The 11,357-nt window shown below is 41.4% G+C and overlaps 1 pseudogene; it reads left to right on the top strand.

Annotated features, from left to right (window-relative positions):
* Positions 1-4,351: 4,351 nt before the first annotated feature.
* LOC111745944 lies at positions 4,352-4,470 on the top strand (annotated as a pseudogene).
* Positions 4,471-11,357: the final 6,887 nt, after the last annotated feature.

The following is an 11,357-nucleotide window of genomic DNA, read 5'->3' on the forward strand; positions in this document are numbered from 1 at the left end:
AGTTTTGCAAGATGACAAAGTTCTGGCAATTGGTTGCACAACAATGTGAATATACTTAACACTTAATGGATTGTACACTTAAGAATGGTTAAGATGATAAACTTAATGTTTTGTGTATTTTACTACATTTCAAAGTTAAAAAGATAAAATAAAATTCCTAGTATATGACTGGTAATTCAACTGCACTTGGGTCTGTATTATTTTGATCTCCTAAGAACTCAAAAAGTCTGATTTCTGAGTCAGAGTTCCTGTGCCTTCACATTCTGTGGACCAGCATGAAAGGAGAAGCAGACACTGAGGCCCAGGGAAGTTTTATAATTGTACAAGGTCGCACTGCCAGCAGGGCTATTTCTGTAATTAGAACCCAAGTCTTTTGACTACAGTGCAGCACTCTTCCTATTCCACTGGTGGTCAGGGTCAAGGGTCAGGGTCAGGGTCAGAGTCAGCCTCTGCAGCCACCTCTCACATCCTGATCCTTCCCTGGGGCACCATAGGAGACAGAAGGTGCAGTCCCTTGACATCCCTGCTTGAATGTCTAAGAGGCACTTCACAATTAGTTTGCCCTCTAATGAGCTCCTGATTTATTAGTAATCAGGTAATATATTTTTTAAAATAATGTTTGATGATAATTCACTACATAGTTTTCAAAATATAATTTAGAAGTTCAAAGAATGAGTCACATTCCTATAACAAAACTTTCCCCATGTACTTATTTTTGAGAATAAGGTCTCTCAGTGTTTACATCTATAAATATGAAAAATAGAAATAGATTTGATGCTTAACCCTATGTCACTCAAGCAATAAATATTATATACCAATGGATACATGAATTAAAGAAAATCCTCATATATCTCATGATGAGGTGAGATCCCTATAAAATTTTACTTTATATGTTTAAAAATTATTTTTGAAAATCCATAATATATTTATTATTTTGATCAATTGTGCATTATGGCTAATTATAATAATAGTTCAGACAGAATTCATAATACTTAGAACTATATGATTATAGCAAACGAATGTTTTACATTCTATTTATGCATATATTTTTGTTAGCAATATACGATCATCAATAAAAACTTAAAATCATGTAATCTACCTTAGGTTAATATTCGGGGGGAGGTAAATGAAATGAAAATATGAGTTCAAGAAATAAAAAGAACTATGTAAAATTTCTGATTGTTTCGAAGAGCTCTTTCATATTTTTTAAGTAAATGTAAGCATCAGAATGCTATATTTAAAATCAACTAGATATATTTAAAAGAGTGACAGTTCCTTTATTTCAAAATTTCAATACTTACAAATTGCCATAAATTATCTTCTTTGCAACTCTTTAAATTTAAAACGAACAATGTTAGATGTCAGCAGTAAAATGTGTGTTAGAGTACATAGTTTTTCAAAATTCTTTTGCGGTTAGGTGAACCAAACAAATCTGAAAAACACTGGCACAGACCTTTCTTGATGAGTTGTACTGTAGTGGAGTGCTGAGAAACTGGTAGGTAGCTAGAGGAAGATATGGAACCAAAAGAAATTTTTGGTTTGGGTTTGGTTTTGGTTTGCTCTTGTTTAACGATGGGAGAAACCACAGATTGTGTGCTGAAGACAATGATTTAGACCAGAGGGGAAAGGTGATAGTGCAGACGACGAGAAGGTAGGGTTGCTGTGGTGGTGAAGGGTGTAGCCATGGAGTACTAATAAAGATGAGGCCTGTGCAGGGCAAGACAGAGGGACTCTGCAATTCTCAAGAGGGTGGGCAGAGAGAATGGGCCTAGCGCAAAGCGGATATAGATGCTGCGGTCCAGGGCACGAGGAAGTTCTGGTCTGATTGCGTCTATTTCCTCACTAAAATCCAAGCAAGACCCACAGCTGTAAGAATGAGGGTGACAAGAGAGAAGATGTAAAATAGCCGTTTAGAGGAGTGGGAGAGAACCTGCTCGGGAAATGTAGTAGGTGTAGGGATTAGTGTCAGGAATTTATTGAGACTAGCAAAATGGTGTGCGTTTCTGGGCAGGCACAGGTGAGGGCGAAAAAGAGAGCTGGATTTAACCAACTTGGGGGTTGACAGGTGCGTACACGACGGGCAGATGAGAGTAGGAAGAGAGTTGAGACAGCATAATTAACTTTGATGGAGCTTGGACTTGAAGCCGTGGAAGGAAAGAAGGGACACTATGGGAATGGGGGATGAGATCAATGGATTATTAAATCCCCGTGGGTTGAGAAATTGCTGCGTTTGGAGTATTGATTTTTCTTTTAAAATTTCAGCTGTTTATATATATATATATAATTATTTTTAATAATTATTTATATATAATTATTTTTATATATAATTAATTATATATAAATATATTTATATATAAATAATTATATATAAATTTATATATGTAATTTTTAAAAATAATTTTTTATATATATATAAAATTATTTTTTTCCCCGAGAGCTCTTTCTGACTCTCCAATTCTACTTTTCCTTAACAGCCTCTGCCGTCGTTTTCACGGGTGGACTGTCTTCTTACTTTTCGGAGGATATTAGTTGGTGTTTCTTTCAGTAGCACTCTGCAGTCCCCTTGGCCCGCTTAGTCGCTTTCCGGAGAAGTTGCAGTTCCAGTTGTTTTGGTCCGGGGCTTTCCTCCCGCCTCTGCTGCTCCTGGCTGTCCATTCAGGTGGCAGGAGAGAGAAGGAAGCGCGGACTGGAAGCCCCGCGTGCGTGGGCGGGGCCTGACTCCCGGGGGCCAGGGTAAGGGAACCCGGAGGTGACTCCGCCTCGGTCCTTCCTACGGGCGGGAGCTCCTCCAGACCCCTCCGTCCCGGCTCAGGTGTTCCGTGGCTGTGCGGTGGCGGTCCCGGGGACCCGGCTGCAAGGGAGGGCGGTGGGTTTCTGAGTTCCGCGGGCCGACCTGGATCTAATCCCCATATTTTCATTCTCAGCCCAGACGTTTTAGAACGCAAGTGCTACGTGCTTTGGTAGCAGTCCGTTTGTCCGGGAGAGCTGTGGGGTTTTGTTTGCGCCCCTCCCCCAACGAAGACCTACTCGCATGGGTGGGCGGGACAGGCACGGGCCCAATGGGAGCAGCCCAGGGCTTCTATCCGGTCCGAGTTTTGAAAGGAACGGGATCAGAGGAGTGGTTGAACATTAACCCTTTGTGACAGTAGTTTGTCCGTGGAGGAGGCATGGCGGCTGGAGGATTTGGATTTCCAAGCAGCTCAATGCACAGCGTGCGGTCCACCGACACTTTTATTTCATGCTTCCTTTGTGCCACCCCTGGGGACGTTTCCGCCGAGAAAGGCAACTTCCAGTCCTTTTGAGTGACTGCCTCTAATTCTCACGTCCCAGCAGTTGGCTATTTCTGCAACCCTATGACGTAGATATGTCTTTTTTATTATTATTATTATTATTATTATTTATCATCATCATTATTATTATTAATTTAGGTAAGGCAATTGAAGCTTAGAGAGCCGAAGTGACTTACCTTACATCATCTAGCTAGTAGGGACATGATTTGGTTTGGCCCCTAGCAGCCTTCCAAGGCCCAGCAGTTTCATTTACACCACCCCAGCCATGCCCTCTAGGGATACCCAGTCTGCTAGGTGAGAAGAGAAAGAGAAACTTAATGATAAGTAAAGTAGTCAGGGCTGTATTCTAAAGGCAAGGGAAAAATGCCCATTTATTTTTGTTTGCTTCTTTCTGTGCTATTCAGGGAGGTATCCCTATAGGAAGTTAAATTTAACCTGGCCATACAGGATGAGCAGGGAGTTTTACAGGCAGAGGTGGATAGTTCAGGCCCAGGGAGCAAAAGGTCCCAAGGGACAGAAATTCTGGTACCCACAGAATGTAAGAACTGGAAGGCCCGCAGGGAGCCCCCATGCCTTTATTTTACTGAGGAAATAAATGGAGGACCAGAGAGGGTAAGTAATTATTTCAGGTCACAAAACAAGAGTGACAAAACTGGGCCTGGAACCCAGGTGCTCTACCCTGTAATCTCTGGTCTATCTTAGTAGTCATACATAATGTAAGTGTAGTTCACATTCGTTGGACATTTACTAAACAGGTACTTTATATACTTTTGTTTCTTTTACTTACTGTGACAACTCCATGAGGTAGAGAGTGTTTTACAAGGGAAGAAATTGAGCTTGAGAGACATAATTTACCCAAGATCACACGGCAAGTGGCTGCCTAGAGCCCTTGTCCTTTCCTACCCTGGTCCAGTAATGATAGGTAAATAAGGAAAGAAGGGTGTAGCCAGTAAAACCCTTTCAATGTAGAAAGTTTTATCCCCTTTATTAAATGGGGAAACAGACTCAGAGATGTTCAGTGACTTGCCCAAGGTCACAGAGTTATAAAGTGGTAGAGCCAGGTCTACAGCCATGCCACCCTGAACAAACCCGATCCCATATGATCCCAGAAGCTAAGCAGGGTCAGGCCTGGTTAGTACTTGGATGGGAGACCACCTAGGAAGACCAAGTGCTGTAGGTGTAAAAAATAAAAAAAAATAAAGGATTATAAGCTGACAGGATCCTTGCAATCTGTGAGATCAACCAGGGGTTGCCTTGCCTAAATAATAAAAATAATAAAAATAAAATGGTAGAGCCAGAACTGAAGACCATATCTGGATTCTCTTGATGGAGCACAGCCCTCACCTTGGGAGATGTAATTTACTTAAGAGCACCTGAGAAGCAATCACAGCCCTCCTTTTCTTGATAGTCTTTCAAACCTTTCAGACAGCTTTGCCTTGGGAATGTTGGTCTGTGCAGGCAAAGTAGCTCTAGCCTTGGTCCTGTTGCATTATCAAATCTCACTTTTCCAAAGAGGAATGACTTGCCTAAACTGGACAGGGACCTGAGTCTCCTGGCTGCCAACGGGGTGATTTTCTGCATTCCTCCTCACTTTTTCCTACGCAGCATGTCCTCAGGGGCTCTGGATCACATTTTTCCAAAAGACCAAAATGTGAGATGCTTTTAGCTCTGGGACCTTTAGAGAAGCCACTTGGTAAAGCAGCTTTGGTTTAGGTTTGCAGAATACGAATCGAAGGGGCACAGCCCGGTCAGGACAGCGGCACTGGAGGCCTGGGGCCTGCTTGAGCTTACTTAGCACCTCTTAAATCTGGGTGAAGAGTGACGAGTAGACAGAATTATGAATTGGGGGTGGAAAAATGAGTCTCCCCAAATATTTCTGTTTGCCAGTAACCCTCACTGACCGAGTGAATAAGATGCATGAGAGTGCTCAAAATTAATTAAGTTCATCTGGCTTGTCTTCACCGCTAACTAGGTGTCCCTGAGGGCTTGGCTTCCAGAAGGGATATTTGGAAGGAATCTCTGGACTGGGGGGCTTAAGCCAGTTCTGCCAATTATTGGCTATATGACCCCGAAAAAGGCAATTCACCTCGCTAAGACTCAGTCATCATTCATTCATTCATTCATTTATTCAATAAACATTTCTTGAACTCTTATTGTGGGCCTGACTCAGTCTTAATGGGTAAGGCGACTTCTGACGAGACATCCCGTGCAGTGGAAGAACTCACAGCCTTGAGGGGGAAATAGACGAGGACAGAAATTATGATTCTAAATTACTCTGGGGTATGGACAAAGGCCCTCTGGAGAAACTGATATCTATAGGATTAAAGTTAGCCCTTTTGGAATCTTTGTGAGAATTTGAAAAAGACACTCCTTTTTCTAGGCAAATGCAGGTCTATAAAAACCAGGATTCACAGCTGGCAAGTAGAGCCCACACAGACATCCATGCCCCTCATTGCCCCCTGGGCTGGTCACTCTTGCCAGGTGAACAACCTGCGTGTCTGACACAGCAGCCCTGAATGTCAGAATTGAGATGTACAGGTCCAGTGGAAGGCAAAAGTGGAAGAGTCTATTTCAGGCTGAGGAATGAGAGTATACAAAACCTGCAGGCTTGGCAAAGAGCTTCCTTCGTGTGGGGACTTGCACATGGTTCAGTGAGACTAAAATCAGTGGTGTACTGGGGAAATTGAAGACAGATGTGATTGGGAAGATTGGCAGAGGTCATTTATTATTCACTCATTAAGCAAATATTTAGTAAGCACATTCCAAGTTTAGTGTTATAAAAACAAGGGAAATTGTAGCGAGCAAAACTGACATAATCCCGTTCTCAAGGAAGTTACATTCTAGTGAGATCCTGATGGCTTCTAGTGTCTGTTAGAGTATCATAAGAGAATACTGATTTCTGTCCCACCTTCTCTCTAGCATTGTGTGAGCCCCAAAATGATGTAATGTGTATGAAATGCCTTGAAGAACTTGGAACTTCTGGATCATTCCTATGAATAATCACTCTTAATTTTCACTTGAGTGACCGACATAGTGCTTGAGAATTTGGGGGCCTATTCCTGACACCAGGCACTACTGGATCCTACCTTTTGGGAAGAAGGGACCTTTGGTCATGATCATGATGATACAGGAGCTATGACACTTGCCTTTGCTCTGCCCATCCTGATCATTTCTCTCTGGGTTAGCTGAGCAGGCTGGATGGCCTGTGACTTCCTGAGACCTGCATAGGAATTCACCAGCTCATCCTTTGGCTATGGTACCTATTGTGTTCAAAGGCTTTTCTCTTCTGATTGAAATACCAATGAAGACAAGAGAGTCATCTAAAGTCATGTGTCATCTGAAATCATGAACAAAAGGGAAGCTCTGACTGTGGAGTAAGAGTGGACTGAGGGGCTCCAGGAAGCCTTGTCAGGTTGTCCCCAGGTTTGAAGCTGTGTGGCCTGAACAGCAGGTGATTCAGGTGAGAGAGACTGGCTCCTAGGAACGGAAACTTGGCCTCTTCCTCACTGTGTGGCTGTGGGCAAGTCACTTCCTCTTTCTGGACTAGTTTCTTCCTCTATTAGCCAGGAAGTTGGACTTATTCAAACATGAACAACAGGGCTTTTTAAATTCTTCTATAGAACCCTGGTATATAAACCAGATAAATCAGTGGCGTTGTGGCTGAGGCAGAGGTTAGGGTCTGGAGTTCTGCTTATTTCAGCTCCACCTTGTCCTGCCTCATCCTCTCAGGATTTTTGCCACTAAATAGCCCTAGAATCATAGTGGAATTTAGTTTGAAACGACTGGATTAGCTTTTTTTTATGTCTAATTGAGCACCTCTGTTCCCTGGGCTCAGGGTAGGGATGAGGGTAATTGAAAAGTTCTGTGATAATTTTTATAATTTTATATTTACATTGAAATGATTATCTAATACTCTGTCCATTCAGTATAACATAATCTAGATTATCTAGATTCTCTTCCCTCCTCTCTCCCCAATTTTCTTTTATAGACATGAAATTTCAGTAGCCCCATTTGAATTTGTATTTATGACTGTGGTACCACCATAAAAACATTTAAAATATTTCCCATTTCACTTTTCATGCAGTGTATTTCCAAAATTGGGAAATCTTTAAATTTTTTTTTAAAGGGCTATATCTGTTAGAAGGCAGTGGTATAAACAAGATAGGAATTTATTTATCTTTCACATATAAAATCCAGGTAGGCGGTCCAGGGCTGGAATGATGATTCCACAAGCATCAGGACCCCAGCTCTTTCTATCATGTTGCTCTGTAGTTTTCAACATGTGCCTTCAATTTTGTAATCCAAGATGGCAGCCCCAGTTCCTGCCATCAAGTTTGCATTCCATCCACCAGGAAGGAGAAAAAGAGGAAAGAGGAGAGCCTACCATTTCCTTTTAAAGGCAAAATGTTGCACACTTTGCCTTCACTTATTTTCACATACTACTACCCATAATTTGGTCATATGGCTACTCCTACCTGCAAGGGAGGCCAAGAAATCTCTGTAGCTGGGCAGTCTTGTGAGCGATTAAAACTTCTACCATTATATAAAAGAAAATTTGAGAAGCTGTTTTGGAAGTTTGAGAAACACTAATTTCTACAGTCCTTTTTGGGTATGAAATTCTTCTAAGCGATTAGAATCTAAGGACTTCAAGCTGGAAGGGAGCTCATGAGTTTTGCTAATCCAATTTCCTTCATCACATGATGAAGATATTATGGGCCCATTCTATAGATAAGGCAACTGGGGGCCTAGGGAGGTTAGTGACTTTGCCCAGGGTGAATTCAGTCAGTAGTAAAGGAAGAAGTTAATCTTGTGTAGATAATCACAGGAGTGGTAGAATTCACTGGGAGCCTGGAGGGGCTCTGGTCTCTGTTCTTTATAGTCCTATTCCTGTGGTGTTCTGGTTCTTCAGACTATACCTTACCACTTATGCTGTCACTGGGGATAAAGTAGACTGTGCTCTGGGGATCACGATCTTCTGAAAGGAGTACGATCTTTGGAGTCAAACATAGCTGGTTTTCAATTTTGGTTCTGTTTCTTATTACTGAGATGCCTTGGGCAAGGCATGTCATCTCTTGGCTTTAGTTTCCTCGTGTTTAAAAAGAAGATAATATTTATCTCACAGGTTTCTTTCTTTCTTCCGCCCTTCTTCTGAACTTCCTCCCTCCCATCCTCCTCACCTCTTCATCTTCTTTCTCTTTCTTCCCCTCCCATCCCCCATTTCCTCCCCTCCTTTTCCTTCTCCCCTCCCCTACCTGTCCACCTTCCTTCCCTCCCTTCCTTTTCTTTCACTCATAGAATGAATAAATAAAGGAACCTGGTATGGGACTTAGTTCATAGAAGTCTAAGCCAAAGGTAATTTCCTTCCTTTCTTCCTCCTCCTTTTCTCCTCTCCTTTCATTTTCTTTCGTTCTTTTTTTTTTCAGTGTCACGTGATTTTTTTTTTTTCCCCCACCAGGCTTAATAACACAGGACCTCGAGGACTGAATAAATTTAGTGGTTGGTATGCACTAGATTCTCTTCAGAAAATGTAGTGCCCAGAAACAGTTTGCCCTAACTGGTTTACTTCTACTTCCTTTTAATAATTATTTTGGCTTGTTTTTTAGTCAGACAAGGAGAACTAAAGTACTTCTTGGGTTTCCCCTGTGACCACATCATCGCTGGACCTTGACATGACCATTTCCCTCTTCTTTTACATGACTTCTGGACTCTTGAAAATGTTTATATAATTTCATGCTTACTGTGGGGTTTTCTCCCCTAGTCTTCAGCTACAGTTTTCCAAGAACTCCTTGAGGACAGGGAATATACCTCTGCATTTCTGCAGCTTGGCTCAGGATCTGGCTAATGGGAATGCTCGGCAGTCTGTGCTCAATATATATCAACTTATATGACAACAGAGAAATAGGCGAGGGGAGCATCAGTCTCTAGAAACCATCTCTTCCCACTGTCACATTTTATAGATGTAAAAGCCCAACTGGAGATGAACTGTCTTTGAGCTCGTGTTATATTTCTTTGAGCCTGTGTTATATTTCTTTGCATTTGTCATAGTACCTACTAAGAACAAAAGAGGAAAGGAATGGAGGAAAGGAGAAAGGAAAGAAGGATGTGGAAAGAGAGAGTCAGGGAGAAGTTGGTAAATCAGCATTTATTCAGCACTAAAAGTACCAGCTTTTAAGTAAATGCTATCTTATTTAATCTTGACGACATGCATGTAAGATACATGCTGTTATCTCGTTCTGCGGAGGATGAAACGGAGCCTCAGAAAGTTGAAGTCACTTGTTCAAGTTCCCATAACGCATGTGGAGTGGAATGAGAAACTGAAAAAAGATCTGTGAAACCGAGACCACACTCTTGTTCTTGAACCATGAGTCAGAGTTATTGACACGGTCAAGTGTGAGAATTAAATGGACAATGTAGGAAGCTAGATCAATCTAAGAGATTTCTTTTTAACAATAATAATGGCAAATCTATACGATCTCAACAAGGTCACTCAATGTCTCTGAGACTCAGTTTCCTCATTTATAATGAAGGGCGCCCTTTGTGAGTGCTGAGATCCCTCTTGGCTCTCAAGTGCTGGAACTAATTCTCCCTGAATTTCTCAACCATCAGTGTGAACTGTTTAAAAATGATAGATTCTTCCAGGAGGAGCAATGTCTCTTTAGCTAGAATCCTCAAGGTCAGGCCAAGCACACTTATTTGGGATTTTTGATGGGATTTTTCTTAATTGATTGGGGTGAAGAGTTCAGAGCTAAGTTGGAGGATTGGCTTTTCGGCTCTGGGCTAGAAGAGACTGGGGCCTGACATGATTTGAGGTTATCTGATGATAGCTATTCTTGCCTCCTCTTAAACAGCTGCCTGAAGAGCATTCAGCACCCTGCTACACCCTTTACTCCCCTGAGAGTATGAAGGGAGCTGCTGAACAACGAATAAATATGCTGCCTTGGTCACTGGAGAAAACAATGTCAAATTTCTGGGGCTTTCCTATTTTAACTTTCCCCACTGCCTGGAGGGTTTTAAGTATTTTTTGTTCTCTCTTGTTCTCTCTCTTTCTCTCTCTGAATGTTTCTTTCTTTTCCTTCTTCCCTTCCTTTCAACCTACCTTCCTTCCTTCCTTCCTTCCTTCCTTCCTTCCTTCCTTCCTCCACTCTCTCTTTCTTCCCCACTTCCTTCCAGATATTTTATTCTTTAAGAACATTTCGGACAATATGAAATTTTGAGTTATAATGCTCTCCAGAGTCTAGCTAACAGTGATTTTTACATCTTCTGATCATTGGTATTTTCTGTCTCTTCCTTTTCATTTAACTAAGATTCATTAAATAGCAATAGTTAAAATTGGGAAAATTTACTTACTGATGGATACCACGTATCATTCTTTCATGTATTACAAGGTATTACATTCTTTCAATCAAAAAATATTTGTGAAGCATCCAACCATTTCCAGACATCATCATGGAACACTGAAATTCAGCAGTGATCAAGGCCAAGTCCCTTTCTTAATGGAGCTTACATGGTAGTTGGTAACACAGGCAATTAGCAAGTGAATAAATATTTAACGTATTTTCAGGTTATCTAAGTATATCTTTAAAACAAACTTACAGGGCAGGTAATATAAACCCATTTTACATATGCATAAATATTGAGCTGCATATAGTGAACTTATCTGTCAAAAGTGAGATGAGAAGTTGAAATGCAACCCAGCCCATGGTCTTTCTAGTAGTACCTAATATAAACCAAAATTCCCAAACAGGTGCAAAAAAGGAGACTTTATTTAGGTGAAATAGTTTGCAAACCAGGAAAACATAGCCTCTGGTAGAAACCTGAAAGTGTGCTCCCACCACCAAGAAAAAGAGGAGTCCACCTTTTACAGAGAAAGTTCCCATACAGATTCCCAATTGGTCCAATTTAATGCAAATGAGGTTTCCAAATTCGCACAGTTCTAATTGGTCTGAATCATGCAGTTCTGACCTGTCAATGTCATGCATTCTGATTGGTCATTCTAGAACAGTTCTGCTTGGTTGGTATAATTATGCCAGTCCTGACTGGACAGGGATGGTCTCAGTCCTTGGGTCA

The sequence above is a fragment of the Pteropus vampyrus genome, unplaced genomic scaffold (genome assembly GCF_000151845.1).
Source record: "Pteropus vampyrus isolate Shadow unplaced genomic scaffold, Pvam_2.0 Scaffold170, whole genome shotgun sequence".
Taxonomy (NCBI): Eukaryota; Metazoa; Chordata; class Mammalia; order Chiroptera; family Pteropodidae; genus Pteropus; species Pteropus vampyrus.